Source organism: Camponotus vicinus, unplaced genomic scaffold (assembly GCF_025532165.1).
Source record: "Camponotus vicinus isolate PSW18456_S1 unplaced genomic scaffold, iyCamVici1.0 SCAF_12, whole genome shotgun sequence".
Lineage (NCBI taxonomy): Eukaryota > Metazoa > Arthropoda > Insecta > Hymenoptera > Formicidae > Camponotus > Camponotus vicinus.
This window is the reverse complement of record NW_028141948.1, coordinates 15,778,504-15,793,165: the sequence shown is the minus strand read 5'-3', so window position 1 is coordinate 15,793,165 and position 14,662 is coordinate 15,778,504. Positions and strand designations below refer to the sequence as shown.

General features: G+C 34.1%; 1 protein-coding gene across 4 annotated transcripts in view; it reads left to right on the top strand.

Moving 5' to 3' along the window:
- Window positions 1-14,662, top strand: part of Dyl (transmembrane protein dusky-like) — a 45,110-nt gene that overhangs the window by 10,364 nt on the left and 20,084 nt on the right. Inside the window, exons 1-2 of one of the 4 annotated variants that reach the window (XM_083084542.1) lie at window positions 7,530-8,051; window positions 9,765-9,869. The exons of 1 other annotated variant lie outside the window; for it this stretch is intronic. The gene's annotated coding sequence lies outside the window, so the exon portion shown is untranslated. Of the gene's footprint in view, window positions 1-7,529; window positions 8,052-9,764; window positions 9,870-10,192; window positions 10,508-14,662 lie in introns of those variants that run through there. 2 more of the 4 variants (XM_083084541.1, XM_083084540.1) reach the window with 2 other exon arrangements.

The following is a 14,662-nucleotide window of genomic DNA, read 5'->3' as shown; positions in this document are numbered from 1 at the left end:
AGAATGTGCGCAAGTTTGGCATTTGAAAAGTTTACAATATTTTATTAAAATAAAATTCATCAAAATCTTGATGTATTACGATATAATATATATTATATAACATATATTTATTTAGATCTCTATATAAGGGAAAAACTGAATTCTTTATTCTTTAAGCGATATTTTCCTGCTTTTTTTGAATCATAACACAATGATATATACGTGATACGTAAAGAAAGAATATGCTTCATTTTTGGCCTTATCGTCGATTCATAATTTCAATATAATATTTCAATATAATATTTCAATATAATATTTAAGACAAAATACTATAATCACTGTAGTACTCGTAATAATAACTGTCCTACTGCTATTATTACGCGATACTAACAAGTTTATCCGCCTCGTTATGACAAGAATATAATTATCGTCAGTAAGTTTCACTGATGGTGAGTTGTAACTCAGTAATGTAAGTAGATATTTTCGATCAAGCTAGTTAATCTTTTTTGAAATCTGCGGAGAAAAAACATTAATGAAATTGAACAATATGAAAAAAGTTGCAAAAATCAAGATAATTAATTATTATAGATATATTCGAAAAATATATTCTTTTTACTATATCATCTTGCATTTACATAATTATTTACTTTTATATTTGTAATAAAAATTTGTAATAAAAATTTGTAATAAAAATATATTATATTGCAATCATATTAAAACGCGATAGTAATTATTCGTAAATGACAAACGTGAGATTAATGGTCTATTTCGCGATGAACATTGCTCTGTAAAAAGAGATGACAGCGTAAAATGACTGCCTTGAAAACTATTCTTTCGTATCGTAATTCGAAGTAAGTGTAACGCAACTGAAAAGACAAAAGAATTTAATAATGCCGACGCAATCTTTACCCGCTCTCGGCCATTCTTTTTATAAAGTATAAAGGAGCGAGTTCCACTCTTAATGTGATCTTAAATGAAAGGCGTTGAAGAAGAAGAAGAAGAAAGAGTGGGCGCGGGCATTTTATCGTATATCTCTGTGTATCTCTTATCCTATTTACTTGTAGAATCTTGATTCTGGATACGCAGGATGCAGCTGGTGAAAGTGAGTTCAGGGACGTAGCCGAGCTTGTTGTTGAAGAGATTCGATTTACTCGAGTGAAAAAGCAATGCAACGTTGCTCGATTCTATGAGAAAATTGTAATTATTCTTTGTGTGAATGAATTTTAAATATAAAATTAATATTATTCTTATTTCGTAGATAAATTTGCGCTTTTTATAATAAAAATTGCAAACAAAGAGTTATTAAATAATATCTACACACTCTCTATTTACATGTTTATAAAATGTCAAACATTATTCAAGTATTAAAAATAAAAATATTATGTGTATTATATTGATTATATTAATTAAAAAAAATAAACTTGTCAATTTCGATTGAAAGTTTGCGTAGACCATTTTAAAAAATGATATCGTAATCATTCATTGACGTCATTCTATATCCGGATTTCCGGTGGTCGCATGCCATTGGCGTGCAAGAGGCGAAACGATAAAAGTGAAAAGTGAAAGCAAGCAGTAGTTCTGCTTATAGATATTGTCATGCGCAAGGCGGTATGAAAATAGCAGGGAATTGTCTTTCCTTTCACTCAAACGTTTATGCACGGATTAAAAATATATATCGAAAGTATTATAACAGATATACGGGTTTTACATTTTTATGAATTTTATTATTTGAAAATGGATTACATGTGTGTGAGAGAGAGGGAGACGAGATATTTTTATCAATAAATGCGATTTTTACGTGATAAATAAGAAGAAAAGATTGAGTCTGTTTTTGAATCACAAAGGAGAATGAAAGGTATTTGAATTAAGCTTCTGAAAGGGTGAAGGGTTAGGGCACAATCCCCCTAAAAGGATTAATGCGGAAAGAACTTTGTTTTATAATATCTGTTAAAAAACCACGAACCGGATTCAAATCTTTTTCACTATGGGTCTTTATTAAACCAAGAATACACACGTAAAGCGAAATATGAGGTGAAATATTCATTGTCGAAAAACGGGGTTTCGCAACAGTGAGTCATTGTCACGCAAATGCGTGACGGTAGGCGGCTGACAGTATAGAAAATTGACACGTGGGTGGTGAAAGTGAATGTGTCGACTGACTTAAACGACATCGTTATCGTGCCGATATTAGAAAAGCGAAAATGGAACGCTTTTTAATGACGTCAACGTAATCCGGGAACGAACAGAGAACGTTTTTCTTCACTCGCTGAATACGACATTCTTTAAAGAGAAAGTACGCACAGTTTTTAGTATATTCTACATACGGTCTATTTTAACGATCGAATGATCCATATTAATGATTACCGTGACTAACTTTCTTCGGAGTTTTTTTTATCGAACTCGATTAATTCATATATCCGGTCGTCGCTTGCTTTCCATAGATCAGATCCCCATGTTCATTGATGTGAATAGAAATCAATTAAATTCATCTAGTACTACGCAGAATTCGTTACAGAAGAAGAAGCCGACACGATGAAAACGACCGAGAGAAGGCCGATTCGCACCAGGCTTCCCGTTATTCAAAATTAAATCAAGTTCCGCGAGTCATTACGAGAAGAAAGAGATCTCGATTAATTCGAATTAATGGAAGGACGACGAAACTGCACGATATATTGTGCAATCTGCAGAAATTACAACTCACACTTTGATAAGAGTCACTTTGCGATAAGAACGATCATAATAACATTTCACTGGCGAACCGTAAGATGTGTTATATATACTAGGCAGACATAGATACCTACTTTTGCTAAATACCATCCTCTTCCGTGGACTGAGCCGCAGTCTGGGTTCACTAATCCCGGGTTACAGACACGCTATCCCTTTTTAAATTACAGTCCTACATGTAATATAGCGGCTGAAACGGAGAAAATTTAGTTAACCAGTGTTAGAGAACGCTGGTGCATCCGTTCCTTAGTCATATTACCGCGTGAATGCTGCGTGAAATGGTACACACTATTCTACGCGGATGGCTAATTTCAGTGAAACTTAAATTGAAACGAAAGATAACAGCTGTTCTTGCGTCTCGAGCTATTTTGCAGATGACGTCCAAGTTTTTTGGCCCGTTTTGCCATAAGCTCACAAGTACACGGTGCTCTACAGTTGGCCGACATATATGTTTAAGCGTATGTTTTTTTTTTCAAACACAATGTGCAAATTTCAAATGCGATTTAGGGCGAGATAACATTTTTATGGATTTTTACGGTAAAATAACCGACGCGGAATGTTGTAAAATGCTTCGAGATTAGCACGTTTCCATATTTATGAGCCGCTCTTTTAATAAACGCCGGTGTACGCTAGCTAATTGGGTGTAATTTTTCGACATGATATCCGTCGATAGGCAAATTTTTGTAGCACCGCATCATTTTATTGCGTGTACGTGCAATTATACACGCAGAGCGATGGGTGGGGAAAATGTACGAGGCTACTTTCCACCACTCGTTGTTATTGCGAAGGAGTTAAGCGAGCAAGATAATCGCGCGTCAAAGGATTTACTGACGTACACGATAATTTACATTTGACACGAGCGCGTATTCGCGTGGAAGCGTATTCGCACCAGACACGAATATTACACGTTAAACTTCTCATCGTCGAGCGATTAGCATATAGGCACACTGACATACTAAGAATCTCGAATCTGTACGGATTGTCCCAGAAAGTGCAATCTTCCTTCGAACCGAGGATATTAGAAATCAAACAAATAACAGAGCGATCGATTATAAGTCTCATTGATATTTTTTGCGATTCATGTTATATAAAAAAAAAGATTTCTTTAAATTCATAGTAAAAAGAGGAGCGCTTCAATCTTATTTTAATGGGAAATTTTTTGAAAAAAAAAAAGACAAAAATACACCCGATCTCGTTCGATCGATCGCCTTCGCAGCCGTCGAATTTTTATTCTCGGCAAAGTTGCATCGCAAGTGCATACATCTTGCAATCGCACGCTTGCCGTGATTCTTGAATTCGCGTACGTCACGCGGCGCGAACGCGACGAAGATTTATCCCGCACTCACCGTAATTACCGGTCGTTTCTTTTCCGCCGTTCGTCAAGGTTTGGCGAGTGCACTCCGCGCTCCACCATCCCTCTCGTCCCGAGCCCGAGTGAAAAGATGGAAGAAAGTCAGCGATTCGGTGACCCAAAATTACGGGCCCGTATAGGTACCATACATCGGCTACATCGGTCGCTGCCTGTAATAAACGCTTACAAAGCGATTGTCTTCGGAATCGTCCGAGAGATCTTCTCTCTAATCGGGCACGATTAGATGCCGTCGTTGATGTGTGTACCTACTTCGAGCGATCTCTCCGTTTGTCTCGTTGCAGAGAGAATCCGAAACGTTTGGCCGCGCGTAAACATCCCCGCGAAGATTATCGATTTTATTAGAACGCGATATCGCGAAATACGCGAAATGTTCGTTTTCTGTTAGCGATGTAAATGAGGTAGATTATTCTCGTTCACAGAAAATGAATATTCCTCGAACACGCTATAAATTTTGTAAATAGCGAGAGATAAATTATGGGCCATAATTTTCACACATTTGGACACAGAATATAGGAAAGTCGAGTTTCAATCATTTCCCTCTATTTTATTTTTTCAATCAATCGCGTCGTAAAAGCCAACGTACCACTTTTTAATCAAGATTCCTAGCTCGCGTCGCATCGATATGTGGGTTAACCTGTCTTTGCATAATAATACCGAGCGTGCGACGATTAATCACGTAAAAAGGAACGCTCTTTTCCCCGTCTATACATGACAAGTTACGATCGATCGCGGATCAATCGCTTCGTGCGAGATGCTGATGCATCACACGCAGTTTGTAATATTAATCTCGTGGGCGCGGTACGTGAAGAAGCCCTCCTCGGCATCGTGATCCGAAAGTGTGTCACAACTAAATCTCCCGTTCGACTTAGCCGGACGCCGGGCGTGCGGTCGAGCGGCACCGCGATCGAAATCGACGTGGTCTACTCGTTGTTTCGATACCCGTCGTCGAATTCTTACGATTCCGGTGTTACCGGAACAAGAAATCGGTCAGACTCGCACGACTGCATGCCTCTGCGTATCTACCTTGGCGCCTCGAAAAGTGTCAATCAACTTGCGTCTTCGTACATCGATCAGCCTCCAGATTCCTTCGCATTAGCATAAAGTTTTCTAAGTTTATGTTGAAAAATTATTTTACCTTTAGTTTTAATGTATATTTGTTTTATTTTAGGTTTTAAGTTTTTATTGACAATTATTGTTTAATTATTATATAAAATTGATAAAATTATAGGTAATTGATATATATATATATATATATATATATATATATATATATATATATTTATTTATAATTAAAGTTAATAGAAATTTTAAATTTCTTTATTATATTTTCAAAATATAAACTTTAATCAAGTTCATTAACTAATATTAATAAAATAAAATAAAATCTCAAATTTTTAATAATAAGATGTAAAATAAAAAATAAATAAAGTATATTATTGATAATAATTGTCTGATAAGAATATAAGGATATTCAATAATTTGAGCTCCTGCTCATATTAATAAAATAAAATTATTAATATAAATTCAATAAATAAATTGATTTAAAGGGTACACATATAATGAATTTAATTTAGAGTTAATAAGAGGAATAAAGTATAGAATAATAATTGATGAAATCCTGAATGATGACTCTTGAACAAAATTAAAATTAAAATTAACGCATATTTTTTTTCACTTTTTCTTTAAAAGCTGATATTTAAATTTTAACGAAAAATTTTAAAGAAAAAGTGAGAAAAAAAATTATGCGTTAATTTTGTCCAGGAGTATATTTATAACATTTACACTAAGTTATATATAATTTTTAATAATATAATATATTTCGTATGTCAACATGTTAATATTATTTAGACATTTAATTGATACGACTTTATCATGACGTGCTTTATTGTAGAAAAAAGAAATGGAATGCGATTCTGGAGATTAAAAGCCTTCCTATTTACGGAAAGATCGTTTAATATGCGTTTGTATACATGTGCGGTTCGATATAAATATATAATCGATTCGAAAACATTGCATCGCGTGATGCAAAGGACACGGATTCAGATGCAACGCGCACGTTTCATAAGTCCGTGTATCCGCGCGCGGGTGCTACATTTCACAGTAATCCGAAGACGAGTTTCAGCCGTGCGGAATCCAAGAGATTAGAGCTTAATCGCGGGAGTCTAATTGCTCCTCCGAGGCTACGGTAACTGTTCCAGACTGGTACGTTGTATGCCAAGAATACCGGATCTTCGTGCACACATACCAACGCGACCCGAGCACGGCTCGGGAGAAAGTCCTCCGAACGTGCGATATCCACGTTACCATTTCGTAAAAGAGAAAAAAAATGTATTTCCAACATCTATGACGCACAATGTCCGAGGGACGGATGACGGACATTCATGTGGCGAAATTGAATTCGCATTGAAGATTAATATATTCACTTAAATCTAAACCTGGATTTAACTGATGAAAGAATATTCGCGACAGAAAGAAATGAGCAAAATAGAATTTTGATATATAACAGGCACACATACATACTCACAGTAGAGTATAGTTGGAATTACGGTATCTCTGGAATGTTTCTCAAAGCTAGTTTACGAGATACTATAGAATACAAATCTGTCCGATCAAAACATTTGAGGAAATCATTTTCACGACAGGAAGCAATTATTGAGACAATGCTGCGACAACGCTTGGATAATGCTCGTCGGATCATAACGAAATGTACAGAGCACAATTTACGACAATGATTACGGCGCTCTTTGTCTGAGTAATTTCAGAGAGATATGGGTGTGTATAGTTTCTAGGATGACCCACTTTTTAACTGCATGAAATATTAATGAGAGATGTTTTGAAGAACTTGAAACCGATCTTTTCAATTAAGCACAATATATTCTTATAAATTAACTTACTGTGGAATTATTTGTTATTAATTTCTCGAATACATTAATTTTATATATTACTGTCATTAAAATAAATAAAATATACTTATTGTAGCAGAACATCTGTTGACAATTCATCAAATATCAAATTGTATATAATGTATGTTATTATTTAATTATTATTTAGTAATGGCATACACACACATATGGTTAATTTTCCATATATGCTATTTTTAACTGTAGATTATTGATCTTTGGGCTTGGCGTATTTTTGCTCCAAGGTCTGCAGTTAACAACCGCGATTTTGTCTCTTTTTTTCGGATGACAAAAGCTTATGTCACCCAACCTTGATATGAATTCAGCTTCTGCGAGATATAGAATTTCCCAGAAACATTGATCTTTTTTAGTTGTAAAGAGAAAGAGAGAGAAATTAAAAGTTAATTTTTCTCAAAAAATAGACTTTAATAAAATGCATTTTTTAACATTTATTAAATTTTAAGTTTATAAAAAATTATGCAATTGGATCTTATATTTATTTTTGATTTAATAAAACACAATTTTTAAAGCTAAAATTTACTTATTATCTATCTAATAGATAATATGACAAAAGATTCTTTAATCTTTAATGCTAACTTTGCAGTAATTCATATGGAAACTTTAATAACAAAACAATCATTACTTTAGTATCCTGTACCTGAAAAGATATTCAGTGGGTCCAGGACATCCACTGTGAGGACGAAATTTATTTGTTGCAATGATCTTTCCTTTCTTTGCTCGTGCTCCCGCGATGAGTCTACTTATGTAGGTATCTAGACAACAAAACAAGATCCGTGTGAAAGCCGCACGGCGCTCTCTTGAATGGTTGCTGACGTCAGAGCGCGAGGAAAAATTGCGCAATTTCACCATTCCGGCCGAGGCGGAATTTGTTCGCGCAGCTTTCTTCCGGAATTGGATCCGCTCCGAGGAGACGGAACCAGAAAGGGAGAGAGAGCGAGAGAAAAGGAGAAGAGGGAGAGAGAACGGGGGTGAAATGGCGATGATTCGTTTCGTAAAATACCCAGCGTATTGTTTCGTCTGCGATGCCTACAAAGCTCTCAATTAACATACATTAGGTATGCTAATACACGGTAATCAATGCAGTGATTCATTAGAATATAACAGAGGATTCACAATATTCTATTTATATTTTAAGATTCTTTAAATTCTTTAAATTCTAATTATACTTATAATTTGTGTTATATGAATTAAATTAAATTAAATTAAATTTATTATTAATTAAATTAAATTAAATTAAATTAAATTAGACTCATAGTAATACATTTTCTCAAGACTAATGAAAATTTTATAGCGATTTATTGACTTGCACTGATATAGTGAGCTTACTTAAATTTTATTGTAAATATATTACATATTCTCTCTCAACGACATGTGCTAATTTCAATGAGCAACGAATGTTTTAAGTAGAGTATTTAGCATCTCAAACAAGCTTGTTACCGCTATAAATGACACTTCTTCATTCTCAGTGACGAGTAAATTGGAGAGTTTCCTTGACCCGAATAATCAGTAAGCTGCTTAACGTACTATATTATAATAGTCTGTTCCACGTAACCGTTTCTTCCTCATGTACGGATGAGTGAGTTGCGCCAGCGATTGAGAAGAAACTAGACACTTAATAAGACCGCGTGCGCCATAATACGTGTTGACCTTCACCTAGGTGCGCTTTTTTAATGATCATTAACGTCGAGTGTTACTTTCCTTCCGGCCATATCCGTCGAAAATATTTTCCAGCCTGGTTCGTTGCCCTCGAATCCTTTTCAAAATAGATCGTTACAAATGAGATAAAACTATCCTTCTGAACTCTGTTCTTTAATCCTATACCGGAGAGGATCAGTTTGAAAGTTCGCTCCGAGTTAACTCTTGCCCTAAATTTCATACTTATCTTGAGCGAAAGGAAAGGAGAAGTAAAACTTTGCGAAACTTCTTTAAGATGATTGATTTTGCTTTCTCAGTGATTGTAATAGGTAACTCGGGGTCGTTAAAGAGCTTAGAATATCAAAAGATTGTATGATCGATCGAAGTTTTTGAATAAGGATAACTGAGTATTTTTCATTTTAACTTTAATCCTCTTTCCCAGCATGATGTATAACATATGATGCTTAATTTTTATTAGCATATTAGTCTTTGCATGCAAATTTTTAAGACTTTCTTATTATATTTCTCACACAAATCTGAAAAATATACGAGACATTAATTTTATTATCATTATTAATCTCATGTATTATTAATATTAATCCCACCTAATTTTGCTTTAAATAACTTCTTGGAATGTGATTTTATTTTATAGTTTGCAATTAAAACAAGCAGAGACAAATCCGAAAATATGTTTTAATTGAAAGAATGATTCTACTTTATTAATAAACGCAATTTATTTTTTTTATACAAAACACAATTTTAAGAGAATATTAATATTTTATTAAATAAAATAATATTTTTAAAAGCAAATAAAAAAGTCATTCATAAATTACAAGAATATTTAAGTTTATCTTTTTCTTATTAATTCTGTCAAACTTAGAGAGAGACTTTGGTTTCATTTTCAATTTTATGCGCATTAAGAATTTAATATTACACTCACTATTTTATTGTAATATTTTCTATCGTATTTGTATAAATTAAAGTTGTTTATATAAGTTAAAATTATTTTGCATATATTGATAATAAATAAATAAATAAATGAAAATAAATAAATAATATGAAAATAAATAAGTAATTTCGCATATATTGATAATAAATAAATAAATATATAAAAATAAATAAATAAATTTCAGTACCGCATTCCAAGGAGCATGACCCTGAACGCGAGAGGACTTTCGCTGGCATCCGGTCTACGGTCGACTTCCACCATCGCAGCCAAGCCGGCCAGTGGAGCCAAGGTAGTAGAACCTTACCAAATTCGAGCTCTTGACCGGTGATTCAGACCACCTTAGCCACTCAACTCCCGTCTACAACGATGATTAATAAAATAGAAAGTTGCGACCTGCGATGAAATAAAAGGTTCGAACTTTTTGTCGCGCTGCTCATACTTGAAGAGAGAGAAGAATCGGAGAGCGAGTTTCTTTTTTTTTTCTCGCCTAACAATCGGGATCAACGAGACGATACGTAGAATTTCGATTTTTCTGCCAGGCGACGATTACACCTCTCGCAGTGGTCGAGGTGGTTTTTGGTGAAAGCCGACGACTCCGAGAGGGGAGAGTATATAGGCCGCGTGTCGTTTCAGACGTGCTCACAACTAACGCACTCGCTAAAGTCGCCGGTGTCCTTCGAAAATACCAATCGAATATCAAACCGAATCGATCGACATATCCTTTCTCCGGCGTTTCGCTCGTGAAAAAAATAGAAAAAAAAAACGAAACTTTCTCTCTCTCGAGCTTTTCGGTCGGTCCCGACGTGAACGATACGCGATAAGGGGGAGGACACGCAGCAGAAAGAAGTCACAAGTGCCAAGTGTGTGTGCCAATAGGATTATAACGAGTCCTGTTTGCCGAATCAGCTGAATCACGGAGGAAAAGAGGTTTGTGATTATTCGATACGTGTTAATCGATATGTGATCAGTGATATGGTATTCCGTAGATTGTGGTGCGATTCATAAGTTTCATTTGATACGCGACGACTATATTTTGCGCTCCTATTTTCGAAAGAGGTGAATGACAAGTACACGACAGCAGATGTAAGTGGTGTTCATCGAATAGTTATATATGTTGTACTCATCATCAGAGATTAATTGCTCGATATTACTCGAAATTTCTTTTTATTTAAGATGGAGGAGAAGAAGTATATATTATATACTAATTATTATAATGAAATAAAGGTTCGTTAGATAAAATCAATAAAAATTAGTTAAAAGGCTACAAGGACCAACGCAATGGTGGAATATATGCAAAAATAAAACGGTTATTACAATACAATAACCATATGAAAATGTTTATTTAATTTGAACATGACAAACGCCGCGTTTCAATCCAATTCGGATCCTTTTCAATGTCGAATAACAAAGTGAGTAATAAACATTAAGATAAAAGCAAAATTAACAGTCATAGGAGAAATGTAAACTGTTTAACTCGCACATATTTGGACCATCAAGTTTCCAACTGGTCATCGATTTATGCATCTTTGACTGTTTTTTCTTTTGGAAATGGTCATGGACTTGTATGTGGGATTTCCTTCCGGTTTTTGTTTTGGAGAGGATCATCTCGTTTTTAACGGTACACTAGGGATATGCGGTACGAGTTGCCTTCGGGTTTTCTGTGGCGATACGTTAATGCGATGCGTTCTTTCCTTTTTTGTGATTGACGGTTTAAATTTTCCGTTATTGTACATATATTTGCTTCCGATTTTTTGACTTTTTTTGACTTTGCGTTGTTCCGAAACTTATTTACATTTCTCCTATGACTGTTAATTTTGCTTTTATCTTAATGTTTATTACTCACTTTGTTATTCGACATTGAAAAGGATCCGAATTGGATTGAAACGCGGCGTTTGTCATGTTCAAATTAAATAAACATTTTCATATGGTTATTGTATTGTAATAACCGTTTTATTTTTGCATATATTCCACCATTGCGTTGGTCCTTGTAGCCTTTTAACTAATTTTTATTGATTATATACTAATAATATATATTGATAATAGAGATGAATAGTGCTCACCAAATTAATTGATGCTCTCTTTCTCTTTCTCTCTGTTGGAACTTTTCATCACAAATTAAATTTTCTTCCTTAAAATTCATTCACATACGTCAGCTATTTAATTTTGTCATCAAAAATATCTTTTTTTTGATACATTGTCTTTCGGTAAAAAGATTTTGCCGAAAATTTTCGCATCCAACTGTGTGTCGATTCGTCAAACATCGTTACTTTTCGTTGTCGATGAAGAAGAGCAAAGGAGACAGCAAACGCTCTTCCTCTTCGACTGTTTCTCTCTTCTCATCTCGCCTCCCCACTCGTGGTCCGGCGCGAGCATACGTTGAAAAGGCAAAAGGGTATGTGGGGTAGCGAGTCAGTATGTCAGCGTACTGGCATCTCTCCTCGCGCGGAGAGGCGCGTCCTTCCTTCTCCGGCTCTATGTCAGAAATAAGGCCGCGCGTAGGTAGGTAGGTAGGTGGAAGGAGACCATATGTTATGCGACGCGGCAATTTATAAAGAGTAAAGAGAGGTTGAAATCGCGTTCCGTCTAACTTGTGATGGAAATGTCATATCGAATATCCGATTGAGACTGCACTCTAATGAAATCGATACACATTGGACTAATCTGAATAACGATGCAATTAGCTAGAAATTTTGATCGGGAAATAAAGTTCTCATAATTAATACTAAAAAAATTGATTAGAGCTAAGAGAAGGGTACAGTAGTTTGAGAGATGGTTACACGAGAGAGAGAGGCGAACTTTATCCTCTGATTGCCCCCTTAGCCGCGTAGAACAGTCCGTTATGCTTTCTACTAGATTTCCATAAGTTCCTTTTGTCGCGGTATGATTTTCCGCTTTTCTGGATGCGATTATGTGATCGTGATGGAACTCGTTAGTCGTTGAAATTCAACGCCATGTGATGGTTCCTACGATATTAGAAAGGCCGAATGCAATTTTACGCGCTCAGCAGAACGGATCTAGAAACTACTCGTTGTCTAACAGGCAATTTTATGATCTTTAAAAAGTGATGAAAGGATTTTTACAAGTTTTGGAAGACTCTAAGGAATCGATACGTGTTGAAATATTAGATTGGAGCAAGGAAATTGATTCAGGATATTAAAATTCCAATTAAATTTAAAAAGAAATTATTTTGATTGTTAAAGTAATTAAACCTTTTTAAAGTAATTGCTGAAAATATCACTTATAGATAGTCGTTAATTTACAATCGTTAATTATTATTAATTATAAATAATGCAGACCTTTTTTAAATTTTGAGAGAATGTAATTTTAATTATTATTTTTTATGTATAATATAATTTAATATTTTTTGTATACAGTTTATGAAGACAAGTAAAGAAAATATAATGAACATTATTTTTTCCTTAAATAAGTTTATACAAATTATTAATTTATTGGTTTAAGATTGACAATAGCAAGTATATTAAACAATTTTAACTTTTATAGTGAATATTAATAGATTAATAGGTAATTTTGTGAATTATAATAGAAAAATGTGCTCATTATTATACGTTGTACATATCAACATATTCTTATTTTCTCTTAAAAATTCGTTAAAGAATAATGTGCAAATTACAGTGCATAAACAAATCTAATAAAATCTATAAATATCTCGCGTTTACATCGGCATGATTTATTTCGCGCGGAATCTTCCTTCCCATTCGAGTCACTTTCACGAGAGTGCAGAATTTGGTGCACGGTGTTCCGTGTCACGTCACATTCTTATAGGGTTTCACCTGGCGTGTGTGTCCCGCGTATAACGGTACCGATATTACGTCACGAGTACACACCTGTCACGCACGCGTCGTGAACAAAGGGTTGCACCATACGACCTGGTAAAATAATAATATACGGAAGAAGGGATTGCTACTGTCGCTAGATATCTGATTTCCTTAACGTGAAACTTGGACGTTGTAAGAAAAGTTTTTTTCACCGTGATATATGACAAGCATCTTATCTTTTTGAATTGTATTCTAATCAAATGAAGTATTCGTTTTTTTAAGGATTTGAAAAAATTTTTATTAACATTAATTAATACGTCAGCGATTTTGATTAAAAAATATAAAATCAATATTAAACTAGAATTGATAGATATTGATTGCGCAAAAATAATAACATGAGGAAAAAAGCAAACAATAATTAAAATTATACAGATAATTATATGCATGAGAGAGAAAGGGAGGAGGGGCGAAAGAGAGAGATAAAATTTGGAAAATAAAAAGGAAAATTTTATACAAATTTCATTTTATATATTTTCCTTACAACAGTTTTCAAAAAACTATGCAAACCACAAAATATGTTTGTGGAAGACCTTTTCTTGACGCAACTTGGCGTGGTTATATAATCTATTTTCTGATTAGCAGAAGGAAGTCAATAATAATTATGTATCGTGATAAGAAACGGGAACATGTTTCATCTTATCGCTCTCTCGTCGTTTTCACGTGTATTAGAATTCACGTGTTTATTTTTAACTTAAAATTTCATTTCTTTTGTGTAATTTGCTTTTTTCTTTCTACCACTTTCTTGTCCGTACTTTACAATTGTGATATATATATGCGCAATTAATTTAGATAATTCTATGATTAGAATTAAAATTTTTGACAAATTATAATATATTTTGCGCTATGTGCAATCACTTATAATTAGATTACAAATTTATCGCAAATTGTTTCTTAAGATTGAAAACAATAATATCTAAATTTTATGTTGACAAGCTACCGCCTTTATTCGAAAACAGAATTCTTACTTGTATGCTTAAATTCCATATACAAGTATCACTCTTCCTCTTTCTCTCTCTCTCTCTTTTTCTCTCTTTTTTTCTCAAATATCAAACTATATGACTGTTCTTCGCATACTATATGGTTTCTCAAGTGCCTGTGTGTATACATATGTAAATGTTACAGTACATATAAAAAGCCGGATTTTATAGCGCACTTATAAATAGACAGTCTTCTCCTTTTTTCCATAAAAGGTCTTCGTCATCGAGAGATTTGGGTCTTCGGAACGAGATTCTTGGATAATTTTGCT